General features: G+C 47.1%; 1 long non-coding RNA gene across 1 annotated transcript; it reads left to right on the forward strand.

Annotated features, from left to right (window-relative positions):
- The first annotated feature begins 772 nt into the window (after positions 1-772).
- On the forward strand, positions 773-11,772 carry LOC122458042. The gene is made up of 3 exons (XR_006277857.1): positions 773-1,020; positions 7,678-7,681; positions 11,763-11,772. It is a non-coding gene; the product is annotated as an uncharacterized LOC122458042 (long non-coding RNA).
- Positions 11,773-13,809: the final 2,037 nt, after the last annotated feature.

Genomic DNA, 13,809 nt, shown 5'->3' on the forward strand with positions numbered 1-13,809 from the left:
GGTTTGAACTTTCCCAGGTCACTGGCTCAGTTGGGCCTCAGAGGGAAGAGATGTGACGGACCAGGAATTTCATAATATTTTGACAGGTTTCAGAGTAGCAGCCGTGTTAGTCTGTATTCACAAAAAGAACGAGTACTTGTGGCACCTTAGAGACTAACAAATTTATTTGAGCATAAGCTTTCGTGAGCTACAGCTCACTTCATCGGATGCATTTGGTGGATTTCCAAATAAATAAATAAATGCTCAAATAAATTTGTTAGTCTCTAAGGTGCCACAAGTACTCCTTTTCTTTTTGCATAATATTTTGAATGACTATTTTGTGTGCCTCAGTTTCTCCATGTGGTGCATGCTTAATCAGGTGGGGGAAAGGTTGTTTACTCTTTGCAGAGACCCAGAGATAAAAGGCGTGACTGATGTCTGGCTGCTTGGGGCCCATGGAGAGTCCCAGAAGACAATGGCCCCTCCAATTGCCTGGACATTTGGCACCTAGTAACAAATGACCATGGATGGCTCACCCTCCTTAGGAGGCCAGCCGGGTGTGACCAGCTGGAAAACAAAGAACTGGGGTAAGATTGTTAAGTGTGAGCAAGAGAGAAGCTTCTGAACTTGGGACTAAAGAGGTCAGGGATCTGGGTCTGACCCAGATGGACTTTGCTGTAACTTTCTGTTCTCTGTTAACTAAGGACTTTCTACGATGTGTTCCGGACATCTAATAAATCCTTCTGCAGTCACAGTGCTGTCGGAGGGTCACTGCAGTGTCAGGAAACCAGGGGTGCAGTGCTCCCTCTAGGTGGGCAAGTCTCCTGCAGGTGTCCAACTCAGGTGGACTCACTGAGGGGAGCTCACACCATGACCCAGGGGTACTGAAGGCTCTGAGGTTTGGGCCCAGGAGGTGGTGAAGCCAGATGGCTTACCCCAGTGAGAGAGTGTGACCCTAAGGGGGCTGACACACTGAGGGGTCCTCCCAGGGACTCTTCCAGAGCGGTGCGAGAGCACTGGACCTGTGGATCTGTGACACCTGTACTCGTTTCTAGATATACGATCATGCATTTGGCTGTGTTAAGATGCATGTTGTTCAAATGAGTCCATTTTACCAAGTGATCCGGATCAGTCTGTTTAACTGACCTATATTTTCTTCCAGACCACTGGGAAAGAGACTGAATAGTACTGGGCCAAGAAGAGATCTCTGTGGAATGGGAATATTTGATGGTCTTCCAGCTGGGCAATGACTCCCCTTTGACAGGTCCACAAACACAGAAAACAAACGGGCATGTCCTAAAATGCCACTTGTGACATTCAAGGCATTAGGTTCACAAGGGAAGGGGCAGTGAGGGAACCTACATGCAAGAGAGCTCACTGGAAATAAAAGTTGCTTACCTTTCACTGAAAGAGTTACTGAAAAATTCAGCAGGTACAGCTCTCTCACAAACTGAATTCCTCGCTATTTCTCCACAACATGAATATTGTCCATTCTCATATTTTCCTTTGTGATTTAGGGTAAGTTCAAACTCGTATTCAATGTTAGCATTTAATACTACTCCTGAAAGTGGAACAAAGTTTGCACTATCCAGACTCATTGAATTAGTTGTTACCATCAGCCCTCTGCAGTCAACAGGGACATCCTCACAGGTAATATCATCTGTACCCAGGAAGTGAGATGCTTCATGGATTAGCATTCCCGGCTGGGAATCTTTTGCAAGATGTTTAAAAGCCTCCCAGAATTGTGGGCCCAAATAAATGGTTTTGTCTTCAGATTTTGCATAAACTCTTGCAAAAATATTCTCTCCAGAAAGGTCCTCCATAAACGTCACTGCCTCAAGCACTGAGATGAGGTCTCTAACCAACTTGGCTGTCAGCATCCAGAACTTGGGATCTCCATTGTCACGGAGAAGCCACTCCGTGGGCTTTTCCACAAGGACTTGATTCTTCTTGAGGGCATCTCTCAGGATCTCCAGTGCACTCTGCAGTTCTTCTCTTTTCCTTTGTTGGCTCTAAGAACAACAGTGGATATCTATATTTTGTATGACTGCAGCACGTTTTTTCATTTGCTGCATTGCTGCACACTATTTCCAGGAAACTCATCTTTGCACAGATGTAGGACGTACACTTCAGTCACAAGCGACTTCCCACATGAGATCCCTGTTAAAACACAGAACATTTGCTTTGATTACACTGCCACTCCCAGCCAGAGCCTCCAACGCATTTTGATTAAGCCTAATCTTGGCAAGTCTTTTGTAAGAAAGATACTGTAATGGACTTCCCCTCCCTGACTGGTTGGGCTGCAGGTGGGTGTAGTTTTGAGGGTCTGGGAGGGTAGAATGAAAACCAAGTATTATAAGCGTGACATGTATTTTTTGTTTCTAGATATATGATAGTGCATTTGGCTGTGTTTAAAACGCATGTTGTTCAAATAAGTCCATTTTACCAAGTGATCCAGTCAGACAGTATAACTGACCTGTCCCCATCATTGGTTACCATGCCACCAATTTTGTGTTAACTGCCTGCAGATTTTGCCAGGAATTATATTTCTTCCAGACCACTGGAAGCATTAGAAAGTTCCCAGTAGTTCTGTTCACTGGCTTCCAGAGTAGGTCCTGGCAGATCAAGGTGAAAGAGTCTGCCTGTGTAAAGACCATCTTTCCCTCAGGTCAGGGGTTGTGGCAGGTTGCTAATAATGCTGTCTGGATTGTGTAATGTACCAGCTATATTTCAGCGGCTAATGGAGCACGTCTTGGGGAATCTGCCATCTGTTGAATGTCAAGTGTACTTATGCGACATCCTGGTCCATGTGCTGGAGCTGCTTTAACGAGCAAACCTACAACTCTTCCCTGAAAAGTGCAAGCTCTTCCAAAGGGAAAATCTTCCCTCCCCCTCAAATAACTTGTTCCAGGGACAATCTCCACTGACTCCAAAAAAGTGGCTGCAATAGCAGAATGGCCAGGATCCCAGGATGCGCCCCAATGACAGATGTTCATGATGATTGCCTCTTGCCTACCAGAGGTATGTACAGGGGTTTGCTGATTGCTGGCCCGCTGCATGGAGGAACAGAGAAGGATCAGCATTCAGATGGACAGCCACATGCAACCAGGCATCCCAAGAGATGAAAGGAGCTGTCACCATTGCACCAGTGTTACCATACTGCCCACCAGGATTCCCACTTGTGCTGGATAAGGATGCTGCTGTGAACAGGGTCTGAGTGCACTCTCTCATGACAGCTAGTGATAAACTGGGGGAAAAGACCTCACGAGCAAACTATTTGCATAGACACACCTACTCTGAGTAGGGGATCAGCGGAGAGACCTGCGTTGCCAAAGTGATCAATTTGCACTAGGCAGGACTAAGTATTATCTACTCCCTAACAGGTGTTTGTCTAATCTGCTCTTAAAAACTCCAGAGACAGAGATTCCACAATCCTTCTAGGTAATTTGTTCCAGTGCTTAACTACCCTGACAGTTAGGAAGGTTTATTTCCTAATGTCTGGCCTAAATCTTCCTTGCTGCAATTTAAACCCATTACTTCTTGTCTTGTCCTGTCCTCAATGGATAAGGAGAACAATTTATCACCCCTCTCTTTATAACACTCTTTTACATATTTGAAGACTGTTAGCATGCCTCCCCCCAAGTCTTCTCTTCTCCAGACAAAACAAACCCAAATTTTTAAATCTTCCCTCACAGGTCATGTTTCTAGATATTTAATAATATTTGTTGCCCTTCTCTGGACTTTCTCCAGTTTGTCCACATCTTTCTTGAAATGTGGTGCCCAGAACTGGACACAATACTCCACTTGAGGCCTAATCAGCGCAGAGTAGAGCGGAAGAATTACGGCCCGAGTCTTGCTTACAACACTCCTGCTAATACATCCCAGAATGATGGTTTTTTTTTTTTTTTTTTTTTTTTTTTTTTGCAACAGAGTTACATTGTTGACTCGTATTTATTTTGTGATCCACTATAACTCCAGATCCTTTTCTGCCATACTCCTTCCTAAGCAGTCATTTCCCATTTTGTATGTGTGCAACTGATTGTTCTTTCCTATGTGGAGTACTTTGTATTTGTCCTCATTGAATTTCATCCTATTTACTTCAGAGCATTTCTCCAGTTTGTCCACATCATTTGGAATTCTAATCCTGTCCTCAAAGCGCTTGTACTCCTCCCAGCTTGGTATCATCTGCAAACTTTATAAGTGTACTCTCTATGCCATTATCTAAATCATTGATGAAGACGTTGAACAGACTCGGACCCAGAACAGATTCCTGATATGCCCTTCCAGCATGACTGTGAACCATTGATAACTACTCTCCGAGTATGCTTTTCCAACCAGTTGTGCACCCACCTTTATAATAGGTTTGTCTAGGCTCTGTTTCTAGTTTGCTTATGAGCAGGTCATGTGAGACAGTATCAAAAATCTTAGTAAAGTCCAGATATACCACATCTACTGCCTCCCCATTATCCACAAGGCTTGTTACCCTGTCAAAGAAGGATATTAGGTTGGTTTGACATGGTTTGTTCTTGACAAATCCATGCTGACTGTTACATATCATTTTATTATGGTGGTGCTTACAAATTGATGATTTGCTTGTTTGATTATTTTGGCTGTTTCAGATTAAATTTCACTTTAGCATTGAATGCAGAGGTAATGGAATGTTGTTATCCCGATTGTACGAGTAAAGGGCACGGGCTTATACTTAGCCTGCCCTGATTGAGGGGGTAACCCTAACTTTAACTTCACTCGCTAGGCAGGGATAGTTATGCCAAATCCAAAGAAGAGTCAGAGGGGGGTGGGGACAGGAAGCCATATTCCCTCCAGTATTTAAAGACAGAACTGACTAGACTCCTTTGCAGTCCTGGTTCTCTCAGTGATTATTAGAGTTGAACTAGCTGAGAAGCTGATCGAAGGGGGTACGGAGACAGGGCTGCAGTGAAATAGACAATGCAGAGGAGGCAACAGCAAGGATGTTGGCCAGTGAAATCACTAAAGAGCTGAAATCACTGAGGGCTGGGTTACGTGGGGGAACCTCGAAACACAGAATTGCAGTGAGAAGCAGCAGTGGCGGTGACTGCTGTGAGCAGGACAGTGATGGCTGCTGTGAGCAGCATGCTCTGGGGCACCTGGCATTGGCCACTGTCGGCAGACAGGATACCGGGCTGGATGGACTTTTGGTCTGACCCGGTCTGGCCGTTCTTATGTTTTTATGACAGTGGAAAGAGCAGAGGCAGAGACCACAACAGCCCACAGCAGTAAGAATGGCAGAGACGGCAAAGACACTGATGAGCAGAGGTGGAAGCATCATTCAACCACCTTCTCTGCTCAGGGGCACAACGGGAACCAACCCAACAGCATCCCTGAACTCTGTTGTCAGAGGTCAGCAACGTCTCCTAACTGAGTGGGATGCGGCGGAGCGAAAAGGGGCATGACACATCAGAGACATTGGTCCCTTGGACTTTCACACCTCAAGGTGGGAAACCAAGAGAAAGGGCACTGTCCAAGATATGTGGGCCGGGTGTTTTATTTATTGGTTGCGTCCTTTCCAAGTCCTAGTTGCAGTGTTTTTCCAAATTCCCTCAGGCAGTAGGGGAGTGAGGCAGGCTGGTTTGGAAGGAAGGCAGCGGCTGCCATGTAAGCAGCTTGGGCGAACGGAGGCAGCAGCACCAGGTGCCCTTAGGAGATAGGAGCTGAGACAAGCAGCAGCCCCGCCACCCCCCAGGGGAAGAGAGAATGGTTCAGGTGGGCTGTTTTGTCTGGCCTGTCCCAGCAGCTGCAAGAGCAGTCATGAGCCCTTTGTCAATGGGATCCTCTTCTGCAAGGGGTGGCTGATTAGTGTAACCAGATCGCAAGAGTAAAATATCAGGACACATTGGGAGGGGGGGGTCACAGGCGCACAACCCCGACTGCAACCATTGGGGAGTGGGCACGCACAACCCTAGAAAGCTGCAAGGGGGGCATACGGCCCCTGCTGCAGTTCCTGCCACTAGCTGAGGAGCAGCGGCTCATGGCCCTGGCTCCAGCCCCTGGCTGAAGTCACGGGGTAGGGGTACATGATCCCAGTTACAACTCCTGTCACAAGCCATGGGACGGGCATAGGAGCCTGGTTGCAGCCCCAGCTGCAGGGCAGGGGAGCAAAGGGTCCTGGCTCCAGCCCCAGCTGCAGTCGGGGCCCACAGTCCTGCCTTCAGCCCTGGGCTCAGCTGCTGACAGCAAACTAAGTCAGGGAGATCTGGAATCAGTGACGGCCATGCCCTCCCTGACTAAATCGTAGACTTAGTTGTAGTCCCTAGTGGCATGTAGGGAGCAGAGGGCTGGTTACCCGGAGCCTCTGGATTAAGTTGGAACAGAAGGTTGCATTTTTCATGCAGCTGCCTTAATTTCCTGCTCCCTATAAACTCTTGCTGGTTCCAGTACCACACAGAAATGCCCACTGCCTTGTAAGTCACTGCCCTGTAGTCTCATCCCATCAGCTGGTTTCAGGATTAGTTTTTTTTCCCCAGGGACAATGGTGACATCCTCGTGAAAACAAGATCTAGCCATATTTACACCTCCCAATGGTCTGAAACAACCCAAGATTTTGGGAGGTATCTGAACCGGAGATGGAAATTTGGGGCCTGGTTCTGACCTTGAATCAAGATCACAGGCCTAGTGTGGAGCTGGCTCGTCACTCTAGCTCACCCCCAAATATTTTGTTTGCGGATGAGGAGCAGGATCCCAGGTCTGCCCTAGCCCTAATTAATACATCCATACTTGCAAACTGGCCTGGCTGGTTGCACTGCTCCCAAGGGGCCAGAGTGATTCCCTGTCCCGGGACTGAGACCGGGACCAGCCCCAGCCATGCTGCTGGCTCAGCCTAGCAGACAGTCACCTCGCCCGTCAGCACAGCTGGTGAGTGCGGCCAGGGGAGGGCAGGGCTGGTCTTGCCGTGAGGCGAACTGAGGCAGTCACCGAGGGTGACAGATTGTGTCGGGGGGGGGGCACTAGGACCCAGAGCGTAGAAAATTGTCTGCTGCTGGCGCATCTGTATTCTCTCTGTGCTAGATGCCCAGAGAGGGTGCGATGCTGTGCTGCAGGAAGGAGGGCACAAGAGACAGAACAGACAGGCAGGAGAAAAGGGGAGAGGGAATAACAGAAAGCAGCAGGAGCTGCAGGGAGAGAGAGGAGGAGCAGCCTCTTATGTCCCTCGCTAGCAACCCCAGGGCCTGGACTGATTAACCCCAGCTTCTCGGGGAACTTCCTGTGTCCTGCTGCTTCCCTGAACCCACTTGAGGAGAGCAGGCAGACAGCTGAAGGAGTCAGTTGAGCCCTTAAGACGCTGATCTCTTCCCTCACTCAGGCCCTGCTACCAGCCTGCTTATTTGTCCCCTTCACCTGAGTGTTGAGAGCCACTATAGCTAGCAAAACAGCAGCCATGAGTGAAAGAACAAAACACCCCTCTGGGGCAGCATTAAGAAAAAGCAAGCAAGCAAAGGAAGCTTTTCTATCTAAGCAGGAAGGAGCTCTCCTGAGATACATAGACACAAATGTTCACGGTGAGCCTTTCGGCTCCAGTGAGGATGTGAGTGGTGAGGAGATGCCTGATCTTCCAGTTAGTCAGAGTGCAGGTGACCTGGTAGCTACTGCAGCTTCCGTATCTCCATCTCAAGTGGATGTAACCATGCACGTTCCTGAAGAAAAGTGTAGCTCAGAGAAGAGTGTGGTGGAGGTGCAAGAAACATACTGTTTGAAATAATCTGAGTTTAGTTGCTTAAGTCTAGATGATCCAGGACTGTGGACCCACTTGAACAGTGGCCTGAGGGACTTCCTTATACTGCATGGGCCACAGCAAGCGGAAAAACTTCATGTTCCCCAAAGACAATGAAAATAGAAGTTTCCATGCAACACATTACTGGCGTGAAATCCCCAATGGTGACAAAGTGGAGAGGCCATGGCTTATGTACTTAAAAACCCAGAATGCTGCATACTGTTTTTGTTGAAAAAGCTCTTCCAGTCTAATGTTCCAGCCACAATGGGTTCTACAGGAAGAAAGGACTGTAAAAATCGGGCTAGAAATCTGGCACGCCATGAGAAGGCAGCAAATCACCAGAGAGCATTCCACAGGTGGAAAGAGCTTGAGATGAGACGAAGGTTAAAGGCCACCATAGATGATCAGCATCAAGAGAAGATTGCATCAGAGAACCTAGTGAAAATGTCCCTGCAATGGTGACTGTCAAAGAGCATTTTCTAGAATTTATTGACATTGATGGTACTACAGGAACTGGTATGACAAATGTGCTTCTTAAAAAGCTGGAAGATATGGGAATTGCAATAGCTGACATGAGAGGTCAGGGCTACGATAATGGTGCCAACATGAGAGGAAAGAACAGAGGAGTGCAGACACGGATCCGAGAGTTAAATGCTCGAGCTTTTTTTGTCCCGTGCAGTTCTCATTCATTGAACTTGGTATTCAGTAATGCAGTATCAGCTTCTAGTGAGCCTGCTGACTTTTTTAATGTAATTCAAAGCATCTATGTATTTTTCTCTGCATCAACTCATTGACGGCAAATTTTGAAGCAACATCTGGGAACATCCTCTCTGACACTGAAACCCCTGAGTGCCACACAATGGGAAAGTCAAGTGGAGGTGATAAAGCCTATCAAATGCCAAATTGGGAAGATCGATGATGCTATAGTTGTCATTATGGAGGATAATGCTATGACAGGAATTGTTGATGGGAGAACAGTGGCAGAGGGAAATGGAATCACCAGAAACATACATAACTTCAAATTTCTGTGTGGCTTAGTGTTGTGGCATGACATACTGTTGTAAGCAAGAGACTCCAAGGTGTTGAGCTTGATATATCTGGAGCAATGGAACAACTGGACAAAGCAAAGTCATACCTACAGTCTTACCGGTCAGATGAGGGATTTCAAAACATTCTGAAGAGTGCACAAAAGTTGGCAGGGGATCTTCACACTGAAGCTATTTTCCCACCCATTCAAGAGTACAAGAGTCACCAAAGAAGAAGACATTTTGATTACAAAGCATTGGATAATCTCATAAGAGACCCCAAACAACAATTCAAAGTTGAATTCTTTAACCAGGTGCTAGATTGTGCAATACACAATCATGTTTCATGTAGCTCAAGGAACACAGCAGTACATTTGGGATGTTGTATGATATTCCCAAACTCCTCACTATACCTGAAGAAGACCTACAGTAGCAATGCAGGGCACTAGGGACGGTGTTGACACATGATGACGTGCGCGATATTGATGAGAGTGAGTTAGGTGATGAACTGAAAGCCCTTTCAAGATATGTTTCAGCAAGATCAACTCCAAAGGCTGTTCTGGAATATATATGCGCAAATAAGATGACCACCCTCTTTCCAAATGCTTTTGTTGTTCTCCGCATACTTCTCATAGAATCATAGAATATCAGGGTTGGAAGGGACCTCAGGAGGTCATCTAGTCCAACCCCCTGCTTATAGCAGGACCAATCCCCAACTAAATCATCCCAGACAAGGCTTTGTGAAGCCTGACCTTAAAAACTTCTAAGGAAGGAGATTCCACCACCTTCCTAGGTGACGCATTCCAGTATTTCACCACACTCCTAGTGAAAAAGTTTTTCCTAATATCCAAATTAAACCTCCGCCACTGCAACTTGAAACCATTACTCCGTGTTCTCTCATCTGCTACCACTGAGAACAGTCTCTAGATCCATCCTCTTTCGAACCCCTTTCAGGTAGTTGAAAGGAGCTATCAAATCCCCCCTCATTCTTCTCTTCTGCAGACTAAACAATCCCAGTTCCCTCAGCCTCTCCTCCTAAGTCATGTGTTCCAGTCCCCTAATCATTTTTGTTGCCCTCCGCTGGATGTTTTCCAATTTTTCCACAACTTTCTTGTAGTGTGGGGCCCAAAACTGGACACAGTACTCCAGATGAGGCCTCACCAATGTCGAATAGAGGGGAACAATCACGTCCCTCGATCTGCTGGCAATGCCCCTACTTATACAGCCCAAAATGCCATTGGCCTTCTTGGCAACAAGGACATACTGTTGACTCGTATCCAGCTTCTCATCCACTGTAACCCCTAGGTCCTCTTCTGCAGAACTGCTGCCGAGCCATTCGGTCCCTAGTCTGTAGCGGTGCATGGGATTCTTCCGTCCTAAGTGCAGGACTCTTGCCCTTGTTGAACCTCCTCAGATTTCTTTTGGCCCAATCCTCTAATTTGTCTAGGTCCCTCTGTATCCTATCCCTACCCTCCAGCGTATCTACCACTCCTCCCAGTTTAGTGTCATCTGCAAACTTGCTGAGGGTGCAATCCACACCATCCTCCAGATCATTAATGAAGATATTGAACAAATCCGGCCCAAGGACCGACCGTTGGGGCACTCCACTTGCTACCAGCTGCCAACTAGACAATGAGCCATTGATCACTACCCATTGAGCCTGACAATCTAGCCAACTTTCTATCCACCTTACAGTCCATTCATCCAGCCCATACTTCTTTAACTTGCTGGTAAGAATACTGTGGGAGACCGTGTCAAAAGCTTTGCTAAAATCAAGGAACAACACGTCCACTGCTTTCCCCTCATCCACAGAGCCAGTTATCTCATCATAGAAGGCAATTAGATTAGTCAGACATGACTTGCCCTTGGTGAATCCATGCCGACTGTTCCTAATCACTTTCCTCTCCTCTAAGTGCTTCAGAATTGATTCTAACACCTCCACTGGCAACTGTTACAGGAAAACGCAGCTTCTCCAAGCTGAAGTTGTTAAAAACACATCTATGCTCCACAATGAGACAGGAGAGGCTGGTTGGCCTTGCAACCATCTCAACAGAGCATGAGCTGGCCCAGATTGTGGACCTTCAGCAGGAAGCAGTTCAAATCTTTGCAACCAAGAAGGCATGGAAAGCACCACTTTGATTAAACTGCCACACAGATAAAACTGCCAGTGTTTACTATGCAGACAAGAAAAGTTAACTTTCAAACACCTGAACAGCAAATGTAAGTGTTACTTACAATTTGTGAACAAGGCATTTTAAGTTGTTAGTTCTCCTTTACTGGGGTAGGTAGCAGAGCAGGACCATGAGAGGAGTAGAACAGGAAGAAGGCAGAATTGAGACCTTTCAAAGTTTTGGTCCAAGCGAGGGGGCATGGGGGCGTCACTTGAGCTCCCCGCCTCAGGCTGGCCCTGGGGGAGGGGCAGGGTGTGGGGGAGTGGGTGTCTGGGAGGTCTGTGGGGGGTGTGACATAATAGACATGAACTATGACTATATAGATCATTGTTACAACCAAGGTCCTGCAGTTGCACCAAATCTTATATGAAGGAGGTCAAGTAAAGTGTCTATGAAAAGGTTATGATTTGCTGGTTAAGATTATGCTGTCTGTTTGGATGTATCATTTTTGTATTTAAAGTTATAAGTATTGGCTCTATACCTGCAAAAAGAAAAGGAGGACTTGTGGCACCTTAGAGACTAACAAATTTATTTGAGCATAAGCTTTTGTGAGCTACAGCTCACTTCATCGGATGCATCTTTTTTCAGATACAGACTAACACAGCTGCTACTCTGAAACTGGGCACTATACCTGGTTCAAATGTTGGCTTCTGGGGTAGTGCCCACGAAGTAATCAGCCAGATATGCCATGTAAGATATCTGCAAAAATGTCATAACTTGCCAGATATGATGATCTAGTTTATATGTTTGTGTGGCCTTTGTATTATGAGTTTTAGATATGTATTTATGTTTGTATGTATGTATTTCAAACTTGTACTATGCTTCTGGGTGACACTTCAGACAAGTTGGGCATCAGCACTGCCTAGCTTCTTGATGGCCCATTAAGGACCATCAGCTATACAACTGACCCATTGAGAGAAGGCAGATACACCTTATGACTCAGCAAGACATGCAGGAATATGCCTATGGAGAGAACTCTAAGGCTTTCAGTCCATGTGCTAGGCAGCTTGTTTTTGGAACAAAGGAAGCACAGGCTGCATGGCAAGAGACTATAAAAGGCAGCTGCAGCTCCTCCATCTTGTCTTCAATCCTGCTTCTGACCTCTGGAGGGATTTTGCTACCAACTGAAGCTCTGAATAAAGGACTGAATGATCCATCCAAGCTGTGGATGTTCTCCAGACACTTGACTTTAAACCAGCAGTTTATTCCATCACTGCTACAAGCCTGAACCAAGAACTTTGCCATTGCTGTATGTAATTAATTCCATTTAATCAATTTTAACTCTCCTTTATATTTCTTTCTTTTTATGAATAAACCTTTAGATTTTAGATTCTAAAGGATTGGCAACAGCATGATTTGTGGGTAAGATCTAACTGGTATATTGACCTGGGTCTGGGGCTTGGCCCTTTGGGATCAGGAGAACCTTTGTTCTTTTACTGGGAGTATTGGTTTTCATAACCATTCATCCCCATAACGAGTAGTGCTGGTGATGATACTGGGAAACTGGAGTGTCTGAGGGAATTGCTTGTGTGACTTTTGTGTGACTTCTGGTTAGCCAGTGGGTGAAACCAAAGTCCTCTCTGTCTGGCTGGTTTGGTGCCTTAGTAGTAAAGGGCCCTCAACCTTGGCCTGTGGCTGCCCTGCTCCAAGCAATTTGTCCTAAACTGATGCTCTCAGTAGTGTCCCGCCAAAGCCCGCTTTGTTACACCTCCTCATTCTTCTCTTCTGCAGACAAAATAGGCCCAGTTCCCTCAGCCTCTCCTCATAAGTCATATGCCCTGGCTCCCTAATCCTTTTTGTTGCCCTCCGCTGGACTTAGATTTGCAAGACTGGGGTTTTCTTCTCAGTTTCAAGGTCTTTCCATTAACTTCCGGGACCCCCGTTGCCTCTTCCTGGCTGGACAATGGATGGGACTTGATGCTAGTTTTGTCTAAACAACTAGCCTGGGGGAGCCCCTCCCTGCTGGAAGGTGCACTTGGAATGGTGGTACAGGCCAGGAGTGTAGCATTCTCTGTACAGGGTGTGACAGACCCAGATCAGTGGGGTGCAGGAGTCTGGTCGAAGGCAAATATACTGTTCCCTAGGTGACCAGAGCAGGGGCTGCCCAAGAGCAATCGGGAACCTGCCAGAACCAGTTAAGACGGGCAAGCTAATTAAGACACTTGGAGCCAATTAAGAACATACTAGAATCAATTATGGCAGGCAGACTAATCAGGACACCTGATTTAAAAAGGACCTCCCATCAGTTAGGGCAGGGCGTGCAAGGAACAGGAAGTGAGAAGGCGTGCTGCTGGAGGAGTGAGGAGTACAAGAGTGATCAGGCTTCAGGAGAAAGATCCTGGGGTGAGGATAAAGAAGGTATTGGGAGGAGGCCATGGGGAAGTAGCCCAGGGAGTTGCAGCTGTCATGCAGCTGGTCCAGGAGGCACTCTAGACAGCTGCATTTCACAGGGCCCTGGGCTGGAACCCGGAGAAGAGGGCAGGCCCGGGTTCCCCCATCCCCCTCAACTCCCTATTTGATACAACAGGAAGTGACCTGGACTGTGGGTCCCACCAGGGGAGAAGGTCCCTGGCCTACGCCCTGACCTACTAGGTGGGTCAGCAGAGACTGCGGGGATTGTTCTCCTCCCTTTCCCCAGGCTGGCCAGTGCTGAGGTTAGCTGAGTGAGCGGCAGGTTTGAGCCACTAGCAAAAGTGGCCAAGCTGAGGGCGGCTGTGAACCTCTGAGGCGAGCAAATCCGCCAATAGGTGCAGGACCCACCAAGGTAGAGGAGGAACTTTGTCACAAGGGACACACAGACTCAGCACCACTGTCTGTACAGAGCTCTTAATGACCACCCAGCTCAGAACATTACAAGCTTTCATAACAGACCTCACCTGAAATATTT

The sequence above is a fragment of the Dermochelys coriacea genome, chromosome 11 (assembly GCF_009764565.3).
Source record: "Dermochelys coriacea isolate rDerCor1 chromosome 11, rDerCor1.pri.v4, whole genome shotgun sequence".
Classification (NCBI taxonomy): Eukaryota; Metazoa; Chordata; order Testudines; family Dermochelyidae; genus Dermochelys; species Dermochelys coriacea.